Below are 23622 nucleotides of genomic sequence, written 5' to 3'. Positions count from 1 at the left end.
TGCACAGGGTATTCTGGAGGCAAATCTGGAGGGTTTGGGGATGGGCAGGATGCAAGGCGAGGAGGAGTCTGAAGGCCTGGGAGGACTCGGGGTTGTGGATCAGGGAGAGCTTGCTTTGGTGCAAGAAGTGTGTGTGGGCTGCATGCATGGGCATGTGTGCAAATGGGGAGCCAGAGGAAAATGAGTCCTGTTTTAACAGGTTACTCTTGAGGTCATGACTGGGCATATCCGAGAGGAAAGGAGGAGGTAATTAACCTTGAACTCAGTATGTACCGGCAGCATCACACAGCTGCAGTTTATAGGATCCGAGTTAGTGTCTACCATCATCAAGGAGGCATTTGTCTGGGCTCCGTCCTGCTGTCTACGCTTATCGGAAGATTGTACTCTGTTCTGGATCTCACTTAAAAAACAAAACTCTTCTTCTCTTAAATTACAGAAGTAATATGTTTGTGGCAGAAAAACTGGAAAATACTGAAATTGGGAAAAGGAAAATTGCCCCAAATCCTGCCACCTGTCCTAACAATTAACGACTTCGTATATATCCAGCTAGTCTTTTTTCCTATAAATATATAGCTAAAATTTTTACAGAATTGGAATCGTAGTGTAAACACTACATTGTAGTAGGTTTTTTCCATAACATATCTTGAACATTTTCCCATATCAAATGGGAAATGATCTGCATAGGGACGCCTGGGTGGCTCAGTGGGTAAAGCCTCTGCCTTGGGCTCAGGTCATGATCCCAGAGTCCTGAGATTGAGCCCCCGCATCGGGCTCTCTGCTCAGCAGGGAGTCTGCTTCCCTTCCTCTCTCTCTCTGCCTGCCTCTCTGCCTACTTGTGATCTCTGCCTGTCAAATAAATAAATAAAATCTTTTAAAAAAATGATCTGCATAATTTTTAATGGCTATTTACCATTTACTCCATTTGATGGAGGTTTCAAAATTCAGAGCTAATAGTCGGTTTCAAAATTCAGAGCTAATAGTCTGTTGCTGGATTGCTGGACTCATACTGCTTCTCCATTATACACGATGTCATCTTTAATGCTAGATCTTTGCACGTATTTCTGATCGTTTTCTTAGGATAAACTCCTAAGTAATTGGAATTTCTTAGGATAAACTCTTAAGAAAGTGGAATTAATAGGTGTGTCAAAGGAAGAGGGCCCCTAAAACCCTGAACCAAGAAGTGGAATCCATTGTTGGGGAAGCAAGGGAAAACTGTACCTTGGGACACAGTCTTCCAGAACAAAGCAAAGGAGTTCAAGGAGCCAGGGAATTGAGGAGTGAGGCTGTTAAGGGATTGGCTGACCTTTCTCAGCGGAGATGCGGTTCCTGGAGTGCGATTATTGCTGATTGGCTGACAGAGGCATAGGACTCTCTCTCTGATTGGCTGGCTTTCAGGAGCATTAGCCATTCATTGATTGGCTGACTCTCAGACGCTTGGATTCTAGGGTGAAGGAGATGAGTGGGACAGGTTTTGAATTCTTCGTGGTGCTTCATTGTTACTTTGGGTGAGGAACAAGTAGTCTTCTTCTAAGTCATAAGAGGAACTTTTTATTCTCAAGTCAAAGGGCCAAATTGCTGACCTATAAATATATTTTCTTACTGTGGTAAAAACCAGCAGACCTCTAGCAGGAGATCTACCCTTTCACAAACTTCCAAGTGTACAACACAGTATTGTTAACATTGTATAGAAGCACAATGTTGTCCAGCAAATCTCTAGAAGTTTTTTATGTCTTGTATGACTGAAACTTCATAGCCACTGAACATCAACTCTTCATTTCCCTGTCTCTAGCTCCGGGCGTGCACCCTTCTAACTTTCTGTGTCTATGAGTTTGGCCAGTTTGAAGAGTTGTAGCTTATGACAATTTTTTTTCCTTTTACATCGCTGAATACTATTTCAGTGTATAAATACACCACATTTTGTTTATCCATTCATCTGCCAGCAGACGTTTAGGTTTCTACCGTCTTTTGGCTACTGTCAATAATGCTGCAGTGAACATGAGAGTGCAAATATCTTTTCAAGATCTTGATCTCTATTCTTTTTGGCTAAATACCCAGAAGTGGGGCTTTATACTGTTTTCCATAGCAGCTGCACGATTTTATGCTCCAGCAATGCAGAAAGACTTCAATTTCTCTTTATCCTCCCGAATGCTTATGATTTTCTGGGGTTTCGTATGTGTGTGTGTTTTCATATGTATATAAAAGTCATGCTAACAGGTGTGAAATAATATCTCATTGTATGTGTGTGTGTTTTAAAAGAGTTATTTATTTGTTTTGAGAGAGAGAGAGAGAGAGAGCAGGGGAAGGGACAGAAGGAGAGAGACTCTGAAACAGATTCCTGGTGAGTGGCGAACCTGGCATGGGACCCCATCCCAGAACTCTGAGATCATGACCTGAGCCAAAATCAAGAGTTGGATACTTAATGGACCGAGCCACCCAGATGCCAAATCAATACCAAAAATTGTGATTTTGATTTTATTTCTTGATGATTTGTGATGTCAAGCATCTTTTCATATGCTTGACGGTCATTTGTATGTTTTCTTTGGAGAAGTATCTATGCAAGTCGTTTGCCCAATTTTTAATTGTGTTATTTGGTTTTTGTTATTGAGTTGTAGGAGTTCCTTATGTATTCCTGATATTAATCCATTACCAGATATATGGTTTACAAATACTTTCTCCCATTCAATAGGTCTCCTTTCATTCTGTTGATGACTTCAATGGCATGCCAAGCTCTCTAGTTTGTTGTAGACTCACTTGTCTGTCTCACTTTTGTCCTTTTGGTGTCATGGGCAAGAAATCATCACCAAGATCAATGTCATAATGCTTGTCCTCTATATTTTCTCATAGATCTCGCATTTAAGCCCTTTCATTTTAAATTGATTTTTATATACTGTGTAAGATAAGGATCTGGTTTCTTTCACACGTGGATGTCCAGTTTTCCCATTTGTTGAAGAAACCATCTTTTCCCCATTGTGTGTTCTTGGTACCCATGTAGAAGATCAGTTGAAAGTCTATATGTGAGTTATTTCTGGACTCTATTCTGTGCTGCTATTTTATTTGTCTGTCTATGCTAGTACCATGCTGTTTTGATTTCTGTAGCTTTGCAATATGCTTTGAAATCAGGAAGTGTGAAGCTTTAGCTTTGTTCTTCTTTCTCAAGATTGTTTTGGCTATTTGGGTTCCTTTGTGGTTCCACATGAATTTTGGGGTTATTATTTCCATTTATGTTTTTAAAATGCCATTGAGGGGCGCCTGGGTGGCTCAGTGGGTTAAGCCTCTCCCTTCGGCTCAGACCATGATTTCAGGGTCCTGGGATTGAGCCCTGCATTGGGCTCTCTCCTCAGTGGGGAGCCTGCTTCCCTCTCTCTCTCTACCTGCTTCTCTGCCTGCTTGTGATCTCTGTCAAATAAATAAGTAAAATCTTTTTTTTTTTTTTAATGCCATTGGAGGCTCAGTGGGTTAAGCCTCTGCCTTCGGCTCGGGTCGTGATCCCAGGGTCCTGGGATCGAGCCCCGCATCAGGCTCTCTGCTCAGCTGGGAGCCAGTTTCCCCCCTCTCTCTGCCTGCCTCTCTGCCTACTTGTGATCTCTCTCTGTCAAATAAATAAATAAAATATTTTTTAAAATTTTAAAATAAAATAAAGGCCATTGGAATTTTGATAGGAATTGCACTGCATCTGTAAGATCCCTTTGGATAGCATGGACATTTTAACAATGTTAAATCTTCCAACCCATCAATGCTGGATGTTTTATCATTTATTTGTGTCTTTTAAAATTTCTCTCTAGGGGCGCCTGGGTGGCTCAGTGGGTTAAGCCGCTGCCTTCGGCTCAGGTCATGATCTCAGGGTCCTGGGATCGAGTCCTACATCGGGCTCTCTGCTCGGCAGGGAGCCTGCTTCCTTCTCTCTCTCTCTCTGCCTGCCCCTCAGTGTACTTGTAATTTCTCTCTGTCAAATAAATAAATAAAATCTTAAAAAAAAATTTCTCTCTGTACTGTTTTGTGGTTTTCAGTGCCCAAGTCTTTGGTCTCCTTGGTTAAGTTTATTCTCAAATGTCATTCTTTTGGATGCTATTATAAGTAAGATTGTTTTCTTAAATACTTTTTGGATTGTTTGTTGTTTCTGGCACCATATTCGAAGTAATATATGTACAGACTCAAATATTTCCAGAAAAGACTGATAATGATGGGAAGACTAGAAACCCTGCTCTATGAAGGACAGTTTAAGAAATATGGTGGTGACCTAGTCAGTTAAGTGTCCACCTCTTGGTTTTGGCTCAGGTCATGATCTCAGGATCGTGGGATTGAGCCCCACTTTGGATTCCATGGTCAGAGGGCAGTCTACTTGGGTTCTCTAGAGAGCGAACTCTCTCTCTCTCTCAATTAAATAAATAAATCTTAAAAAGAAAGAAAGAAAGAAAAGAAACATAGTGGTAACTGGCCTAGAATGGAGAAGACCAGGATGGACTTGAACACAAACTGCAAAACCAGTCGTTGCTGAGAGGTACACTTGGCTTTTTTCTAATGATGGAGGCTCTCCAACTTTGGAGTAGAGACATCGTTAAAGTGAGAGGCTTCTGTATTCACTAGGCACTCATCATACAATCTGGTTAGAAGTCTGGAGTTGAGAGAGGTTAGGCCTGTGAGTGAATCCTCGCTGGGCCACTCGGCCTGGGGCAGGTTAGTTAAGCTCTCTGACTGTGAACTTGTTCCTATAGCAAGTGTGGAATTAACAGTATTTCCCTCATAATAACACAGAAGATCTATGTACAGCATACAAGCCATCATTCTGAAGACCCAGAGTGTTCTTTGCTCTTTGGTGATTTCAGTGAATATTACTGGGAATTTCAGTGAGTGTTACTGAGAGCACACAGCATATGCCTCATGCCGGGACCTCAAGAGGCTCATAGAGAGGCCAAGATATAATCCACGCCCTGGAGGGGATCCCAGAGAGACGAGAAGGAGGGAACTGAACTTGACACTGAGAGGCGCAGTGGGGGGCATTTTCCAGAAAATAAAGAATGGGGCACAAAGATGTATGTAAGCAACTAAATATATTTATGGACGAACAACAGCAACAACAAAAAAATAAAAAAAAGAAGAAAAGAAAGGAAGGAGGTAAGAAAACCCCCAAAACGCTTTCATTTGTTTGCTAATGCTTTCCTTTTATTCTCTGAATTTTATGCAATAGTGATACAACCATGTGCAGAAATTTTATTCTCAGCCACTGCTGAAGTGGACAGAGAAGAGGAAAGAATGAGGAGGGACAAGGGGACCGTTGACATTTGGATTATATTACATTTAAAAATAGCTTTATTTTTCAGTAGTATAGAGAAACCCATATTTGGTGACATGAGTAGATTTTCAGGACAAATTTAGTGCTACCATCTGCAAATAACTTTTAATCCGTTCGTTGCATCAGTATTTCTGTAGCCAGTAAAGTGGTGCTGATTTATGTCTGCTCTTAAACCATTTACAGAAATGTTGTTTCCACTCACCGAAACAGCAAGCTTGAGAAGTTTTAGATGCACCAAGAGCTATTTTCCGAGGGCGGTTAGAGTCTAAATGTAACTCTCGTGTAAAAATACAGAAATGTTATTCCAAGTCACAAAATAAAGCCAATTGGTCAAAGACCACATTCAGATGAAGCTTTTCATAGATATTTCAGTAAGTGAAAAATTCACTTCTTTGCTCAGCAGCTGTTGATTGAGTGCAGCTGGTCTGGGAATCGCCCACTCTGGATTCGGGACTTCTCCTCGCCTTCCCCAGAGAGCTTAGGGAGGGTGCATTGTTAGGGAAGAAAGCTGTAGAGGGCATTCTTGCCATGGGGGAGCGCCTTCTTGACCATCAAACTCCTGTGTTCCTGACCCATGGCAGGTGACGCTGACCCATCTCCAGCACGGCTTCAGTTACAACCAGCTGAAAAAGGAACATGTACTTCTTGACTGGTTTCATTCTTCTCCCTGCATTTCTCCCTAGAGGTCTAAGGCAGGCGTGCCGGGCACGCTGCAGGTGTACTAGGACCCAGGTAAAAAGAAAGAAAGAAAGAAAGAAAGAAAGAAAGAAAGAAAGAAAGAAAGAAAGAAAGAAAGAAAGAAAGAAAGAAAGAAAGAAAGAAAGAAAAAGAGAGAGAGAATGGTATCCATTGATATTGATGGGGATTGGTGGCCTCCTGGGAATGATTCCAAACTGTATCCACACTTGGGGGTTCAAACACACAGGCATGGAGCAGAGAAGCCAACAGGCATTTCATTGCAAAGGGATGAATAGTTGCGACCCTGGAAGAAAATCCACCACAGGGAAAGGAAGACCAGCCACGGTGAAACTGACTCAGCAGTGGGCTTGAGTATGGAAGGGGACCAGCATTTCATTAGTCACAGTGTTTGGTTGTAAGTTGGACTCGGGAGTGTCTATGAGGCTTGAAGAGGAAGGGGCGGTGTGTGTCTAGCTCCTGGGGACCTAGAAGGTTCAAACAGAGTATATCACTGGGTGGGGGACAGGTGAGCTCTGGCACCTGGGAGGGGCAGTAGAGAGCCCTGGGCTGTGGTCAGCTGCACATCAGACTGAAGGTGAGTGGCAGGGAGTGGGGTGTGATAACGAAGGATGCTAAGCATGGTGTTGAGCTCCTGGGGCAGGTAGCTAAGGTGTAAGCACTGAGATTTAATTTGCATTCCCCCATTCCCAGAGAGGTACAGCAACTTCTCAAGTCTGGGAGTCATTCCACCTTCCTCTTTAGAAACCGGAATTTTCTTATCCTTATACTATTCATCTTGATTTTTTTGTTGATAGTTAAGAATTTTTTTTAATATATTTTGGAGACTAATCCACTGTTAGCTTGATAGAATTAAGTATCTTCTCCCAGCCCCTGGATTGTCTTTCTCTTTTGTCTATAATGTCTTGTCATGCAGGAAGTTTTAGTTTGAAGATGGTGAATTTTATCAGTCTTCCACTTTCTATCTGCATGTCTTTTTAGATCTTATTTAAGGCATTCTTCCAAGCCCTGTAGACATAAGTATTAGCCTATCTTTTCTTGAAATATTTTCAGAAACATGAATTCTTTTGTCATCAGTATTTATTGCCCATCATTATGATTTTTTCATCTGTGGTAATGAGTGTAGCAATGGTTCATTCATGTTTTCTGATCCATGGTGTTACCTTGTATCACTACATCACGTTTTTTGGGGGGGGGGGTCTACTCTATGAACACTTCATTTGCTTTCCATTTTTGATTGTTACAAACAAAACCGCAAAGAGCATTGTTATAGTGTCTTTTGGGGCATATGAAGAAGTTTTTAAGGGCAGAATTGCTAGAGCATAGGTTACACACATCTTAAACTTTACTAAGGGAAAATTGTTTTTTGAATTGGTTGTATCAAGTTACACCTTCTCTGTAAGTGTGGAAGCATTGACCTGACCTTATGACTGTTGCCAACACTTATCTCTTATTACCTTTCTTCTACTTTCTTTAGATTTACTCTGTTTTTCTTCCTCAAATGTCTTGGTACTTCATTGATTGAGTTTTAATCTTTTCTCATATTAGCCTTTATGCTATAAAATGTTGCTTTACTACTTTAGCTGTATTCTGCATGGTTTTTAAATGAAGTTTTAAAACATAATCTCCAACTTACAGAAAAGTTTCAAGTAAAGTACAAAAAATTGGTCCTTTGGACTAAAGTACAAAAAATTGGCATTTTTAAAAAAAATAAAGTACAAAAAACTGTCAGAGACCCAGTCGGGTTAGAAGGTCTGTCTGCTTGGCAGGGGTGGGAGGGAGGCAGCAGTGATGGAGACTGTTTTCAAGGGGGATGGACCAGCTGTGTCAGTATCTTAGGGATCACGAGAGCCAAGTTTCTCACTGTTGGAGAAGAAAGTTGTACCTATGGAGAGGAGACAACTGCATGAACGCTTGATGTCGATTGAATTGGAGGCATTAGTGTGAGGTCTGTGGGTGTCCTTCTCACGCAGTGGACTCTGGCACCTCCCATCAGGGTACCCCGGTAGGCTGGTGGATGCTGTCCTCACCATCTTTGGGTTTCAGCACCCTCACCAGGCTTCTTCGTTACGCAGTTACCCTGGTCTCTCAGCAGAGGCTCTGACTCCCCAGGCCATCCTCCCCAGCGTGTGGACATGCTCCTTACTCCCCTTAGGCAGCGACATCCATTCCAGGTCATCTCTCTGTGGGCACCTGTCAGTTACCTGTCAGTTACCTGTCAGTTACCTGTCAGTTACCTGGCTCTGTCTACCTAACAGCTTAGGTATGGCTCAAGGAGGGGAAGAAAGGAGAAAGGCATCCCCTAAATGTTGATACATAGCAATTTCGATGTCATTCATTTCTAAATAACTCCTAATTTCTAATTTTGGTTTTTCTGTAACCCCTGAGTTACCCAGGAGCGTGTTTTAAATTTTCCAAAAATGTACACTGTTTTATTTGTTTTCTTTTGGTTCTTGATTTCTGTATAATTAATTGCACTACATTTGGAGCATATGGTGTATATGATACTGATTCTAGTTTTTACTGTGATTTGCTTTGTGCCTTTGTAAATAATTAATTTTCATAAATGTGTTATACATTCTTGAAAAGTATTTCTAAGTGCTAGGTACATGTAGAAATGTATGGTTCTATACATGTTCATAGATTAAACTTAATTGGATTAATCATTCTGTCCTGTTTAAATTTTTGTCTACTTGGCATATCAGTTACTGAGAGAAATGTAATAAAAATCTACCATTATGATTGAGGGCTTTTACATTTTTCTTTGTAACTCTGCCACTTTTTCTTTTATAAATTTGGATGCTAAACTTACTATATTTTTGAAATTTTTAAAAGGATTTTACTTATTTATTTGACAGACAGACATAGCAAGACAAGGAACACAAGCAGGGGGAGTGGGAGAGGGAGAAACAGGCTTCCCACGGAGCAGGGGCCCTGACCTGGGGCTCCATCCCAGGACCCTAGATCATGGCCTGAGCCAGCCCAGGCCCTAGATCATGACGTGAACTGGAGGCAGACACTTAATGACTGAGCCACCGAGGCACCCCTGTTTTTGCAATTGTTATAGCTTCCTAGTGAATTACTCCTTTTATAATCATGTAGCTATTGATATTCTCAATAATTGTTTTTCCCTTAAAGTCAAGTCCCTGAAAGTTAACCAGAGCAGCTTTGTGGGGGGAGAGATGGGACAGTTGTATTTCTTGGTGTATCCTTTCAGCCCTACTTTTAGCTTTTCTCTTTTTGTGTTGATTGTTTCTCTTGTAAGTATTACATGTAAGATTGTGGATTTATTAATTTCTCCTTCTAATTCTGTTACTTTCTGATTTGTGCATATGGTTTAACCAGATCAGACAATTTTACATGTTGAGTTTAGACTTTAACCATCTGTAATAATTGGTGGTAGTTTCTATTTTTGCCATCCTACTGTTTGTTTTCTATTTGTCCTATATTTCCTATGCATCTTTTGCCCCTTTTCTGATTTCCTGTTGTCTTCATCTGGTTTTTAAAAATTTCCCTCTACATCATAAGCACTAAGTGAATGCTGGCTAGTTGTGTTTCATTTGGTCATCCAGAAAACGCTGTGCTATATATCGTTAGGGGTGTATATTTGGAAATCCTGGTTTCTCTTTATTTTAGCATTCCGTTTCTGCATACTCAGAACACTGGCTTCCTCAGGACCTACCAGAGCAGTTACAACTGAAAACATACGACTTTTGTGGCTTTCATTTTTCCCCACTGAATGTATATCATGACAATTTTTCTCATGTCCGTGCCTTGTAATGTCTATGTAATAGTTTATTGCTGGCTATAAATTTGTTTCCAATTGCTTTGGTATTATGAGTAATGCCACAGTGAACATCTTTGTGCACATTTATAATTCCTCCCTTGGGATGAACTTGAAGCTGCGGATCAGAAGGAAGAACGATTTAAAGGTCTTGCCAGGTGCTTCCAAGTTGCTCCCGAAATGTCACACTCCTTTGCGTGGACATTTTCCAGCTGTGTAAGAAAGCCCAGAGAGCATTCCAACAATTCCCTTCTCAAGGTCACATTGACCCTAGTCAGGTCTGGGAGAGAGGCTGGGGAATGGACCCCCAAGTGGGTGTGGCTTGGGTGAGAACCTGAGGGACCTCAGCATGGACTTCCCATGGCAGTGGGACCCGGTCACGCAGGTGTCTCAGGTGTGCAAGCCCCCTCACTCCTGAGGACCGCGGGAGGCTGGGCACTGGGGCCGGGAGGGAGGACCCCCTACCTCCGCCGGGGCAGTCCTTTGGGCCCCTTCAGGTGGGGAGGAGGCGCCAGGTGGGCCCCGTTGGACCTGGAACCGTCTCGCGCGGAGAGCAAGCTTGCGCAGAGATCGCGGCCTTGCCTGGGTGGACCATTTGGCTCCCTCCCACGTCCGGGCGCCTCCTCCCGCAGCGGAGCTCCTCTGCGGGCGAGACGGGGAGCGCCAGCGCCCGGGGCTGAGCCCGCCGCCCGCCGCGCCGCGGTGCCAAGACCCTGCGGCCGCAGGAATCCGCGGGCAGCGGCGGGGCCGGGACCGGGAGGGGCGCGGGGGACTGGCCGTCCTGCCGCCCGTCCGCTGCACAAAGCCCGCCCTTGTTCGGCGGCCTCGGATGCGTGCCCTGGGCCCAGACCTCCCGGGGTCCCCTGCGTCCCGCGCGCGCTGCCCGGCGTCGCGACCGCGCCGGCAGGGGGACGTGCCGCCTGCCGCGGACGCCGGCGGGAGCGGCGCTGTGCCAGGGCTCCTGGGGCCCTGCCCGGGGCTTGGCGCGGCCCTGGACCGCTGGGCCCCGACCCGGCTTGCGTGGGCCCCCAGCTGGTGGGTCACGGGCACCCGCCACCTACGCAGGCGGTGCAGGTGCCCTTGTCACGGTGACGCCCGCGGCGGTCGTGGGTGGGGGTGCGGGTGGGGGTGTGGCAGAGGAGGACCTGGGCGCCAGCTATTTTGACTGAGTATTTCTCTCTGAGTCTTCCTCGGCCAGACTCTTCCGTGGAGGTATATCTCAACACATCCCTGCCCACCTGCCCTCTCTCCGCCACGTGCTCCTTGGCCCACCTCCCACGGCCCACCACGAGGAGTGGCTGCCCTTTGCCAACGCCTGGCAGAGGGCCGCAAAGCACCTGAGCTACACCTCCCCTGACCCTGCAGGGCGTGGGGGGCGTGGGGGGGCGTGGCTCACACTCCCACAGCTCCTCCCGATGGGCAGCCTTCCCAGCGGCTCGCTGCTCAGACTTAGCCTCCGTGCATCGTGCATCGAGCCCCCGCTGGGTGCCAGGCACTGTTCCAAATGCTGCGAATACATAGAGAACAAAGCGGACCCAGTGTCCGCCCTCAGGGGTCCCGTGGCCTGACTCCAAAGCCTGTTCCTTCACTGTGATTCCATTGACTTCGGCAGATCGCACCCCGCTGGCCCCAGGTCTCCCTACTGACAGATTCAACATGACCCCAGCACGGGACAGACTGCCAGACCTGGGGCGTTCTTTGCTAAGGATCCCCTTATCAGAGACTGGCAAAGAACACTGCAGAGGGAAAAGAAGGGGGGGGGGGGGAGAAATCCCAGGGAAGTGAGAAGAAACACGTGTGAAAATTAGGTTCTCGCCCTGGACCACCGTTTAGTAAACCAGGGGCCTCGCTGAAGAGGAGGACAGAGCCGTTATTTCTCACTGAGTCCTGTTATTTTTACTCATCAAATTCGAGCAAGATTTCACGTTCATGTCCAGGGGCAGGACAGAAGAAAGCCATGATCCTCAATGGCAAGGCTGCCTTTGTTTGCTGCCTAGGCTGAGGGTGGGGAGCTGGGGGGTGGGGCTGGTCTGACCCGATCTGAACAGAAGGGTGTTGGTGGCAAGGCCACAGGCTGAACACGCCTCTGTCTACAGACTGTCCATTCTCACCTCATTCCCAGGTACCAGCGCTGTTCTCATCTCTCTCCTGTTCCCAAACGTTCAATAGCTCCCCATGACCACTAAATTAAGTATAAATTTCCCATGGGCCACAGCCGTAGCATGGCTTCCCATCTGTCTTTTGTGCCATTTCTTGTGACATTTCACACTCGCCCCCAGTTCTAGTTGGATAGGACAACCTCTTGCTGCCTGTGCACACCTCTGCCTTTGCACCTGATACTTACGGGAGCTGATGCAGGCTCAGCACTGAACGATATGCTAGGTCCCATACCTCTACATCCCAGTCCTACAAGCAAGGAAGTACTGGTACTTGTCTTGGGACAGATGAAACTGACATTTAGTGTAGTTTCTGGCAGCCCAAGGTCACCAGACAAATGGGAATTCGAACTCAGGCTGTCCAGTCCCCAGAATCTAAGCCCTTGGACTAGTATATAGACCTGTTTTGAGATCATAGTGCTGTGTCCTGTATGGTCTCTGGTAAATGAGCTCATGAAAATGTTAGACATTTAAGGTAAGATACCAAAAACGAGATGACACTGGCTAACTTGTGCCTCTCAGGAGATCCCAGAGTGTCTTTTATTAGATCTTTCTTTCTTCCCTCAACATACGCTCAGACGCCACACCCTCCCACCTGACTCCACTGTACCTTCCCTTCTCTCTCCACCCCCAAAGCCAACTCAACTGGGGCACAATGACCCACAGTACTTGGGCCAGTGACCCATAGTACCTGTCCTTCCCAAGCATGCCAATCAACTAGGGGAGGTGTGCTGTAGTTGTGTGGGCTGTCTGGAATCCTCACGCTGGTTGGTCAGTACTTCCATTACAATTTAAGATAACTGAGCCCCGTGGTCCCCTGCCGTGGCGGCGAGAACATGGTGGTCCAGGTTCTGAGGCCACACGAAGGAGCCTCTAACTTTTGGTCTGCAGGGAAGGAGGGGAATGTTGTGGTCTTCTGTGCTTTCCAAGGTCCCTGAAAGCCCAGAGCGTGCCAAGTGGGAAATACAAGAGTGCAGACTGAGCCGTGCGCTGGTGGAAGGTTATTTGTGACAGGCCTTTCCCCGGGCTTTGCCCACTGCCCGTTAGGCTCAAAGGTCAAGTGAGGCAGTTGAGAAAAAAAAATCCTCACTGTGAAGTGTCTGAGGCCCTTCTGAGATGAGAGAATGGCCCCCTTTCAGCAGCCCCGCTTGGAGCCAGGACGGTATTCCCAGAGGGAGCTGGCCGGTGAATGGTCATCTGTCTTTCCAGATGGACCAAGGCCTGGCCCGAAAGGGAGGAGACTCCGATTCTGGTTTCTGTTTGCAAATTCAGGGGCTCGGGAGTATTCAGTAAATAAACACCTCTTTATTGAGCTCCTACTGTGTGCACAGCACTGTGAGGGACACAAAGAAGCACTGATTTGTGAAACCACAGATCAGAATTTATCCATGCAAAGGAGCTCGCTCCCCAGGGAGGTGGGGTTACTCACAGGTCCAGGGAGGTTGGCGCTATTTGAGGAACTGCTCCCAGCCCCTTCTCCAAACGGTCTTGACTTTTATCCGTGGAGATGGTTGATGTTTTAAAATTAAAAATAGCTACTAGTCACTTGGAGCTCATTCATCCATTGCCTGTTCTCAGCCGGGCATTGTTCTTGCTGCCTGGGGAGGAGAATATCCTGAAAGTGTTCATGGTTCAAGGTTTGCAGGGGGTGATTAGCAGGTTGGCTGGTCATCCTGCTAAGAGCCCCCACCCCCCACCCCCAGCCCACCTGGTCTGGGAATGACTGCAGCCCTCGGAGAGCATTACCTACACCTGGTGTAAGGAGGCGGTCAATGCCAATGCCCAGGGATTAAATGACAATGACAGGCAGCCTGGGGGAGCAGAGAGGAAGGAGCCCTAACCACACAGGGAAGGGATAGACAGCCCTCCAGGGCTTCCCTGGGAAGGATGGTAATTGCCAGGGTTCCTGAACACCCTTTATGCTCTACACAAGGTGCTAAGCAATTTACATGCGTCCATTACCTTGTTTTGTCCTCATAGCCCCTTCCAGGGAGATATGATAGGATTCTCTTGTCCTCGGTTTACATAAGAGGAAACTGAGGCACCAAGACTTTTAAGTAACTTTTCTGAGATCCCCTAGCAGGAAAGTAGATTCAAACCCACTTGGTCTGATACCTGAGTCTACCTGTTTGACTTCCACACTGGGCTGCTTCCAGGGGGAAAGGGAGAGAGCCTGTGGGTAAGCAATAATGCACAACCAAATTTCAATGAGACTAGTCTTTTTTTTTTTTTTTTTTTTTTTTGCACTGAAGACAGTTCTTAAAGATTTGTGAGCCATGACAGGGACCCTGGATGCCACGTGTGGCCTCCCGACAGGGCATGTCTAGAATGCTGGAGGAACACAGGCTTCGGGAGGCAGACCGCCCTGGGTTCGCACCCTGGCTCTCCCACATTTTGCAGAGAGAACTGAGACACCAGCCTCTGGGCTTTGGTTCCCTTGTCCCTAAAGTGAAACTCCTGAGCGAAGAGGGCTGGAAAGGATCATTTATGGAAAGCATTTGTCGGAGTAGCTGCTCCCTGAATGCCAATCCTCCTTTCTCTCGCTGAAGTCCCTCCTTTCTCTCGCTGAAGTCAAGGACAGCTCTCAGGAGCAGGCTGATGGGATTAAAACGCTCCTAGCCTGGCTCCTAGCCATCATGGACCTGTTAGAAAATGCAGAAGACGAGTGGCCAGGTCAGATGCTTGCTCAGGAGCCAGGGGGACTGGCGCATTCAGGCCTAGAGAAAGGACAGAGGGGGTAAAGGGAGAGGCCCATTAGTTTCATTTTTGCTGCTGTTCTGGAATTTACTGACTCCCTGGGTTCCATAGAATCAGCCTGCTGTCTTCGCTCCAGCATCACTGATGGTGATGCGACACAGCCCTCATGTCGACCCCTTTGCTGGGCAGGACTGGCTCCCAGGCATGGCCTCAGCGAACTCATGGTCTCCGACCAGCATTTCCCCACCATGCGCTGTGCAGAGATGGTAGCCCCACTTTCCTGCGGGTAAACTGAGACCCAGAGTGAGTGCCATGTAACTAACGAGCGCAGTCGGAACTGGAAACCAAGTGTCCCACACGCACCAGGGAAAAGGGGAAGGCCCATACAGAGTGCATTACTGGGCAGGTGACAGAATGTGCAACTGAAGCTCCGTGTCACTGGGGGCCACCTGGGAAATCATGGGGGACATGCCTCCGACGTCCGTGCCAATCCACCAGTTCCTGTCCCTGCCGGCTGAAGGTTGCCCTTGGCGGAGAGCGAGTGCTGCTCTGGGAGGAATCTTGGAGGCAGACAGGAAGACAGAAGAGGCAGGTGCCAAGGGTGGGCCTTGGCTCTCTGGGCCTTGATTCTTCAGGTGAGAACCTGTCTTGCAGAGCCCCGAGAATCAAATGAGGTGACACGCAGAAAACATTCACGACATCCCTGGTACATTTCAGATCTGGCCATAAGGAGCTGCCAACGCTCAACCAGTCTGGGCCCACAGAAGGGGACATTTCTTCTCGCTCGAACTGAACCATGTGAGTGCCAAGAGATATTAACACTCACTATTATCACGTATAATCTTAGGCTTCATGTTTCACATTCCCAAAGGAAGGCAGCTGGGAACACGAACATTCCCCCAGCCCTAGAATCGGGATCTCTGGTGTTTTTCTCTCCTTCCAGGTACGGGAAGGGCCCACAGCATGGGTGAGTCAGCAAGGGTCCCAGTCAGAAGGACTGACTCAGGGTCCTGCCCCTCCCCTCTCATGACTGGCCGCCTTCATGCCTCGTTCTGGGTGGGGTATGGAATGCTTTGCTCACCAGAGTCCAAACGCCACGTCCTGCCGAGCTCAGGAGGAATTTCACATTCTCTGTACAAACCCAGCCTGTGGCGGGATCTGACCCCTGGCCTCTCTCTGAGGGCGGCTTCCCCACTGTTTGCTGACTCCCCTGAGCTCTGGGAGGGCAGGGGTGGCGGTGGCCCTCACCAGGCTCACGCTGGTCTCCACGGCCCCCTGTCTCACCAGCCCCTGGATGTTGACACATCTGATTCTGGGCAGCTTTAATGGCCTGGGCAGGGACAAAAGTGGCCTGAGGTCCTCCAAAACCCATCTGAAACCAGCATAAACAAAGTCAGAAGACAAATGACCCATTTCGGGGAGAGGAGGAATGGATATTCACAGTCTAAATCCAGATAGAGCATTGACATATAATTGCTCTTTGAACTGAGGAGGAAAGGAGCAGAAACGTACTAGAAAAATGGGTGAGCGACATGTGCAGACAAGACAGTTCACAGAAAAAAGGCAAACAGCTCGAACATAGAAAACTGCATTCGGTCTCACTCTTAGAGAAATGCATATTAACACTTCATCGAACCATCATTCCTCACTTATTAAATTGCTAAAATCCCAAAGTATGATGGTTCACTCTGAGACTGTGCTGTGGGAGCACAAAATGGCAGGGAACTCGACATCCAAGCCAGTGGCGTAGGCGAGTACCCTTTGACAACCACCACACCACCACCACCACCACTCCCCCCCCCCGCCCCCCCCTCTGTCTCACTCCAGGGATCTACCCTGAAGGTACAACTCAGCAAAGGAGAACATGATTATTCATTGTGGCATTATTTATAAAATCAAAAGATGGGAAGAACCCAAATGCCCACCAGTAGGGGACCCGTTGAATGAATTGGTGGGTCGCATCATGAGCAGTACATAGTGTTACCTTTTGTGTAAGAAAGAAATGGAGATAGTAACTAGGTATTGACACAGCTGCGGCATAAGCTGGGGAAGATAAAGACCATAGGTAGACTTTAGGAGTTAAGTCCTTTCTTATGATCTTAACTTTTGAACTTAGTAAACGTCTTACAGGTTTGAAAGTAAAATTAAATAGAAGGGAAAAAAGCAAACCCTAAAACCAGATACAAAGAGAATCAGATGAACCTAACTCCATGTTAAACTGATAATATTAATTTTCAGGCGGGAATTACTACTTCAAACAACTTCTAAGTACAATATTCTGACTACAGTGGAATTTATGCTAAGGAGAAAAAGACATTTTAAAAGAAAATTTAGATTGCACTTAGTCATTTTATTGTTAGAGGTAATATTAGTATCGTAATTTTGAAACTATTTTATTTTTGTAGAATAAAGCAAATAAGAAAATATATTAATTTTACTAGGAACCGAGATCTTCAGTATAAGAGAACAGAGACACAAATAAAAAATAAAAGAAATTTAGAAAATAAAACATGCAGGATTAAACTAGCATTAAAAATTATAATACAGGGGCGCCTGGGTGGCTCAGTGGGTTAAGCCGCTGCCTTCGGCTCAGGTCATGATCTCAGGGTCCTGGGATCAAGTCCCGCATCGGGCTCTCTGCTCAGCAGGGGCCTGCTTCCTTCCCTTCCCCTCTCTCTGCCTGCCTCTCTACCTACTGTGATCTCTCTCTGTCAAATAAATAAATAAAATCTTTTAAAAAAAATTATAATACAGGTGCATGGGTTTGAAAAGTTTATTTTCCATCTCTGTTCTCTGAAAAGCACATAAGAGGGCACGGTACCTAGCTGGCTCAGTGAGTAGAGCATGTGATTCTTTGTTGAGCCCAAAGTGGGGCTTGAATTCACGGCATTGAGATCAAGACCTGAGCTGAGGTCCACAGTCAGATGCTTAACCGACTGAGTCATCCGGGTGCCCCAAGCATGTGACTCTTGATCTTGGGGTCATGAGTTTGAGCCCCATGTTGGGGAGAGAGTTCACTTAAAGAAAAAGAAAAAGAAAGAAAAAGAAAAGAAAAAAAAGAGAAAAGAAAAAAGAAAAAAAAAAGAAAAGCAAATAAAGCAGTTCTATTCCAGTGACAGTGAGTTCATGCCATGCCCAGGTCTTGGATTCTAAACACTATGCAGGAAAACTACAAGAGGAGCCTGGAACATTCTGTGTCAAAAAGCAGGGAGATGCTCAAAGATCACTGTAAGTCATGTCAACAGAACACAACAGCCAAATGGAAAGAGCATCCTCGGAACAGATGTGGCCCAGTTTGAGCCAAATCACAGGGAACAATAATGGTAATTAATTAATACTAAGAGTCCTTCGGGATGTCCCGCCAAAATTAAATACAGAAGTGAGGGGTAAGGAAAGCTCTTTTTTTAAATGAGGAAGGTCTATTTGCACATATAAAAAGAGTGATGGAATTAGGAATATGTTTTACAAACTCCAGTGTAATAATTAATTAAGGCAAAGATCATCGTGAGATGCCAAAATCATCAGGTCAGAGGTCATGATGGCACGGCCCAGGGCCAAAGTAATGCTCCGCACGATTACTGACTTCAAAGAGAAAAATGTGCCCAGAGGTCTCCCTTCAGCTCAGGTCATGATCTCAGGGTCCTGGGATTGAGCCCCACATCGGGTGCCCTCCTCGGCAGGGAGCCTGCCTCTCTCCCTCTGCAGCTCGCCCCCTCCCAGTCGCACCCTCCCTCTCCCTCTGTCTCTCTCAGATGGGTAAATACAAATCTTTTACAAAGTCAAAAATTAAAAAGTTTAAAAAAAAAAAGAAATATGAAGCTTGAGGAACAAATGAAATAACCCCATTTGGATGCAATTCGATAATATGGGACCTTCTACAGAGTCTCTTCAAAAAGCCGGCATCGTTGGTCTGTCTGTGTAATTTGGGGAGCCCAACACAAAGGGCAAATGTGGGGGGGTCTCATGTTCAAAAAGCAAGAAAACAGGGCTGTTAAAGATACCCCTTTCTTTCACAGTTTCTCTCGATTGGTCATGATGTTTTTTAGGCTTGTTTAGTGCTATCTTAAGAAAAGAGAAAGTAGAATTTTATGTTACTGGTATGTAATATATGTAAACTCAGCATTGCACAATGCCACTTTTAAACACAAAAGTAAAAACATTTAACTCAGATGTGGAAATAGCAAAATGACACATTTCACGTTTTGTACTGTGTACATGCGTGGGCATTTGATTCTTACCACCACAGTGGCAACGTTGCACAAAACTAACAACTGTGTTTGTGTCATTTCTTGATACACTCTGCCAACCCTCTCTACCATCCATGTATTTATAAATAAGGAGTTAGGGACGCCTGGGTGGCTCAGTCAGTTAGGCGTCTGCCTTCAGCTCAGGTCATGATCCAGGGTCCTGGGATCAAGTCTGGTGTTGAGCTCCTGGCTCAGCGGGAAGTCTCCTCCTCCCTCTGCCCCTCCCCCTGCTCATTTTGCAGTCTCTCTCTCTCTCTTTCTCTCTCTGAAATAAATAAATAACCTTTGAAAGAAGGAAAGGAAAGGGAGGAAAGAAGGAAGGAAGGAAGGCAGGCGTTCTGGAAGGAAAAGATGGCTCATCTTTCCCTTTCCTTGAATGTCCTCTTCTGCGGTGTGTAAGTTACAGGGACACTGTAAGGGATGTAAGGTAGTAGGGAAGGGTGTGACAGTGTCCGTTGGTCACGTGTGTTTCTTAGACCCTCTCTTGCCTTCTTTCTGCATTTGAAGCCAGTTCTGGTTTGAATAGAACGCCTCTGGTTTGAACAAAGGGGCCGCACTTGCTCTGCTGTAGATGTAACATCCATCGTGGGTCCACCGGAACTGTGTGCTCACGGGACTCTGGGGCAAGATCCACGGATAGGTGGCCTAGAATGGCAGCTCACACACATACTGTGCGTTTCTCCTTCGCTCGTGCACGTAATCTGTGGTCTGCTCATCGGACTTCACTTACGAGTTAAAGATAAAATTTCAGGAGAAATGAAGAACTTCAGAAAAGCAGTCGCAGGACATCAAACCAAGCTCTGGGTCCTCGTGAGCACCCAGGGCCCTGGGCAAATGCACAGATCACACATGCGTGGTCACGGTGTGGGGGGAGGAGCAGAGAGCTCTAACTCAGACATTGGCAACCTATAGATCATAGGATAAATCTAGCTCATTGCTTTTTTGGGTTTTGTTTGTTTGTTAGTTTGTTTTGTACAGCTGTGAGCTAGGAACGTCTTTTGTGTTTTTCAGTGGCTGTTCATCTAAGTACCAACCTTGATTTTTCTTCTTGGTTTGCAAAATGTGAAATATTTACTATCTGGCCCTTTCCAGAAACCTCCAGACCCTTGCTCTAGATTAAAAGAAACTAAAGAAGAAGGAAAACAGTGTAAAGAGCAAAACAACTCAAGGCAACGGGGAGCTTTAATGTGATCCTTGTTTGGGAGAGAAGACAGACAGAAAAAGACATTCTTGGAACAATGGAGGAAAATCTGAATACATATTTGGAAATTGTATACATGGTCCTTGTATGATCCTTCAACTTTTCTGTACCTTTGAATTTTCTCATAAGAAGAAGTTGGGGAAAATACCCAGCCCTGCCTGATAGGTTTCCCTGCCTATTGGGGATTCGAAATTACTGCAACATGGGTTAAGTTTGAAACACACCACAAGTGATGTTAGAATGCAGAGACACGTTTTGGGCCCAAGCCTAGCACAGGGAGTGTCCTTACTCCTTTTGGTGGTTCCCAGAGAGTCAGGGTTTAATGTTTAACAATTGGATCTCCAGGAACAGAAAAGCCAACTCACAGCGTTTCCGGTCTCTGTGGTATAAATGCTCTCACCACAGCTGATACCAAACTCCCGTTATGTCACTGAACTTGAAGTTGAAAGGACCCTGGCCCAATCAGCTCTCACAAGCCTGTTGTGAGAGGCTCTCACAAGCCCAGAGCGTCGGATCTGACAAAAGGCATCCTGATTCCTCGGGGGTCACTGAATTGGAGTTAAGGTATTGGGGGAGGAATGGTTGGAATCTGGACCCTGGGAAAGAAACAGCAAATCAGCTAAGACTTAGGGTTAGAAGATCCTCCTGCCAGAGCCAGCGCCTTCCCTGCCAGGATCCTGGCGCTCATCGCTGGGCTCCCGAGGGTTCAGCAGCTCCCAGAGCCGAATGCCACACCTCCCAGCAGACGACTCACCATTTCCAGATCACGCACAGCACACCTTCTTCCCCGACAGCCCAGGCTTCCTGGGCTCTCCGTTCACCACACAGAATCTGAACTCTTCTGTCTGGCTTTCCTCTCCTCCTTGTGCTCCATTCCCCAGGCCAGCCCAGCCCGCACCCCCTCCCCCTCCCAGGGGGCTCTCTTCCCCACCCCACAGGCACAGCCTACTTCTTCTCTCCCCACAGATTCTCCCTCACAGGCCCCTGGCTTGGGATGTCCTGCTCTGTCTTCTCTAGCTAAATTCCAGGAGTCCGGAGTGTGGGTTCAATGCCCACACACTCCAGGAAGCCCTCCTTGACTGCTCTGGCTCCGACTTCTTGATTTACCGCCTCCACTAATCATCACCTCCAGCCCACCCCTACCTTTATCTTCACTGGTTTCATCTCCCACATCACCTCTACCAACCTGGGTCCCCTGCGTCCACTGCCCCTTCCACTATCACCTGCTCCATTAATGCTCCTTCACCTCCGGTACCACTTCTTCCATAATCCCCCTCACCTCCAGCTGTACCTCCGTGTCGCCATCGTGACCACCGCTACCTGTCACCACTGCCTTTCTCTCCTCTACGCTTAGCTCCTCCTCCTCCTTCTGACTATCAGATCTTTTCTCAAGGCTCTCCCTGCCCCTCCCCCTGACCCTGAACGTAGAAACCTCACATCTGACCCCTGCCCGTGAGTGATATCTGTGGAAAAATGAGCTTTTTTCTGTTGAGCTAAAGGGACCTGGAGGGAAAAAGCGAGCTCAGGGACGGCTCAAAGCCCACGGACAAGGGCGTCCGTAGTCCTTCTCAGGGAAGAGAGCGGGGTCGGGTCCCTGGGGTGGGTTTGCAGGCTCAGCAGCTCCTGCCCTGCCGTCTGGCCCAGCCCTTGGTCCGCCCGGTCTGCACAGCTTGCGGGGAAAGCCTGCTGGTGCTCCAAGACCCCAGCCTCAAGCGCTTAGGCCTCCATCCCAAACATGCCCAGCTTCCCTCAGTGATCACTCTGCCCTCCCAGCCCTGAAGTGATCAAAACCCTCCTTGAACCCATTTCTGTTTGCCTCCCCCTCCCATCTCTAGGGAGGATTAGTTCCAGATGTTTGCAGCTACCTGGGTAAAGGACAGCTTTCTGCCATTCCTCCCCAAGCACCGCTTGCTAAGCTTGTCGGGGGTACTCCCTGCCGCCGCCGCCGCCGCTTGGAAGTCCCGAGCCTTTTCCACAAGCTTCCTGACACGAACGCTTTCTCTTCTCAATTCTCTTGCAAGCGAGCAAGATGAATACTGACATCTGTTTTCCACCTGGGTCCTCTGTGCTCTGACAGGGGTCCTCGCTCTTTCCCGGACCTCCTTTGGCATAATAATGTCTTCATCCCTGAGCACTCGAGGCGAGGTCAGGCGGCTCCACGCTGTGAAACCCCTGCTGCCCGGTTCTCATCTGATTCCCGTGCATGTGCCTTCAGGATAAACCGAGAAGAGCAGAGCGGCGGATCGAAGTCTTCTGATCTGGCCTTCTCTCTCTCCCATCCTGCTTCCCTCCCTCGGGCTTCCCGCCACCTGCTAAGCCCTCACAGCTCTGTCTTCTTGCACCTGGGGCTTCTCCTCGGTTCCTCTACCTGCTTCGTAGTCTGCCTCAAAGGGCTTTCCATGGGGCAGGGGCAAGGAGGTCCGGGCTTATCTCTGACTTGAAACAGCCTGTGTTACTCGTTCTTGTATAAGAAGTTCTTTGAAGGGCGCAGTCGTTAAGCATCTGCCTCTGGCTCGGGTTGGGTCGTGATCCTAGGGTCCTGGGATTGAACCCCTGCCTGGGATCAGGCTCCCTGCTCAGCGGGAAGCCTGTTTCTCTCCTTCCCACCCCCCACCCCCCGCTTGTGTTTCCTCTCTCGCTGTGTCTCTCTCTGTCAAATAAATAAATAGATACAATCTTAAAAAAAAAAAAAAAGTGGTTCCTTGAATCACGCTTTTGATCCATAAACCTTAATCAGGACAGCCCATAAAAGAAGGGCTTCTGGATGAGAGAACCTGCACTCCTATGAGAACGCTTTAGAATGCACAGAGAGGGCCAGAGCGGGACCTTGAACTCGTCAGCAGGTGGTGCAGGTGTGGCTGGGCAGGGCCAGGCTTAGCGCTCTAGCTGCCCAGCACCTGCTGCCTCTTGGAAGGGGCTTCTGGATTCCTGTGTTTCCTGAGACTCAGCTCCCATTTTTTAAAAAAGATTTTATTTATTTATTTGACAGACAGAGAACACAAGTAGGCGGAGAGACAGGCAGAGAGAGAGGGAGAAGCAGGCTCCCTGCCGAGCAGAGAGCCTGATACGGGGCTCGATCCCAGGACCCTGGGATCATGACCCGAACCGAAGGCAGAGGCTTAACCCACTGAGCCACCCAGGTGCCCCTCAACTCCCATTTTTGAAAGGACACCTTTCCTCTGCAAATGACCTGCCATTTCACCAGCCCAGTGAGAGAGGTTCTTTTTTTTTTTTTTTTTAACATTCTCTCTCTCTCTTATTTATTTATTTATTTGTCAGAGAGAGAGAGAAAGAGAGAGAGCACACACAGGCAGAGAGGCAGGCAGAGGCAGAGAGAGAAGCAGACTCCCTGCTGAGCACAGATCCCAATGCAGGACTTGATCTTAGGACCCTGGGATCATGACCTGAGCTGAAGGCAACGTCTTAACTGACTGAGCCCCCCAGGCATCACAACGGGTTCATTTTTTTTTTTCCTTCTTTTTTTTTTTAAGATTTTATTTATTTATTTGACAGAGAACACAAGTAAGCAGAGAGGCAGGCAGAGAGAGAGA

General features: G+C 47.2%; 2 long non-coding RNA genes across 3 annotated transcripts in view; both read left to right on the top strand.

Annotated features, from left to right (window-relative positions):
- The window catches only part of LOC309867318, a 102039-nt gene that overhangs the window by 46822 nt on the left and 31595 nt on the right, over nucleotides 1–23622 (top strand). The gene's annotated exons all lie outside the window — the stretch shown is intronic.
- Nucleotides 14771–20117, top strand: LOC309867554. Of its 2 annotated transcripts, none has more exons than XR_014313240.1 (3): nucleotides 14771–15258; nucleotides 15341–15421; nucleotides 19963–20117. It is a non-coding gene; the product is annotated as an uncharacterized lncRNA (long non-coding RNA). The 2 variants fall into 2 exon arrangements; XR_014313241.1 differs by having other exon boundaries at nucleotides 19882–20117.

The sequence above is a fragment of the Mustela nivalis genome (assembly GCF_964662115.1).
Source record: "Mustela nivalis genome assembly, chromosome: 6".
Classification (NCBI taxonomy): domain Eukaryota; kingdom Metazoa; phylum Chordata; class Mammalia; order Carnivora; family Mustelidae; genus Mustela; species Mustela nivalis.
Note: the sequence above shows the minus strand (reverse complement) of the source record. Positions and strands in the feature narration are given on the sequence as shown.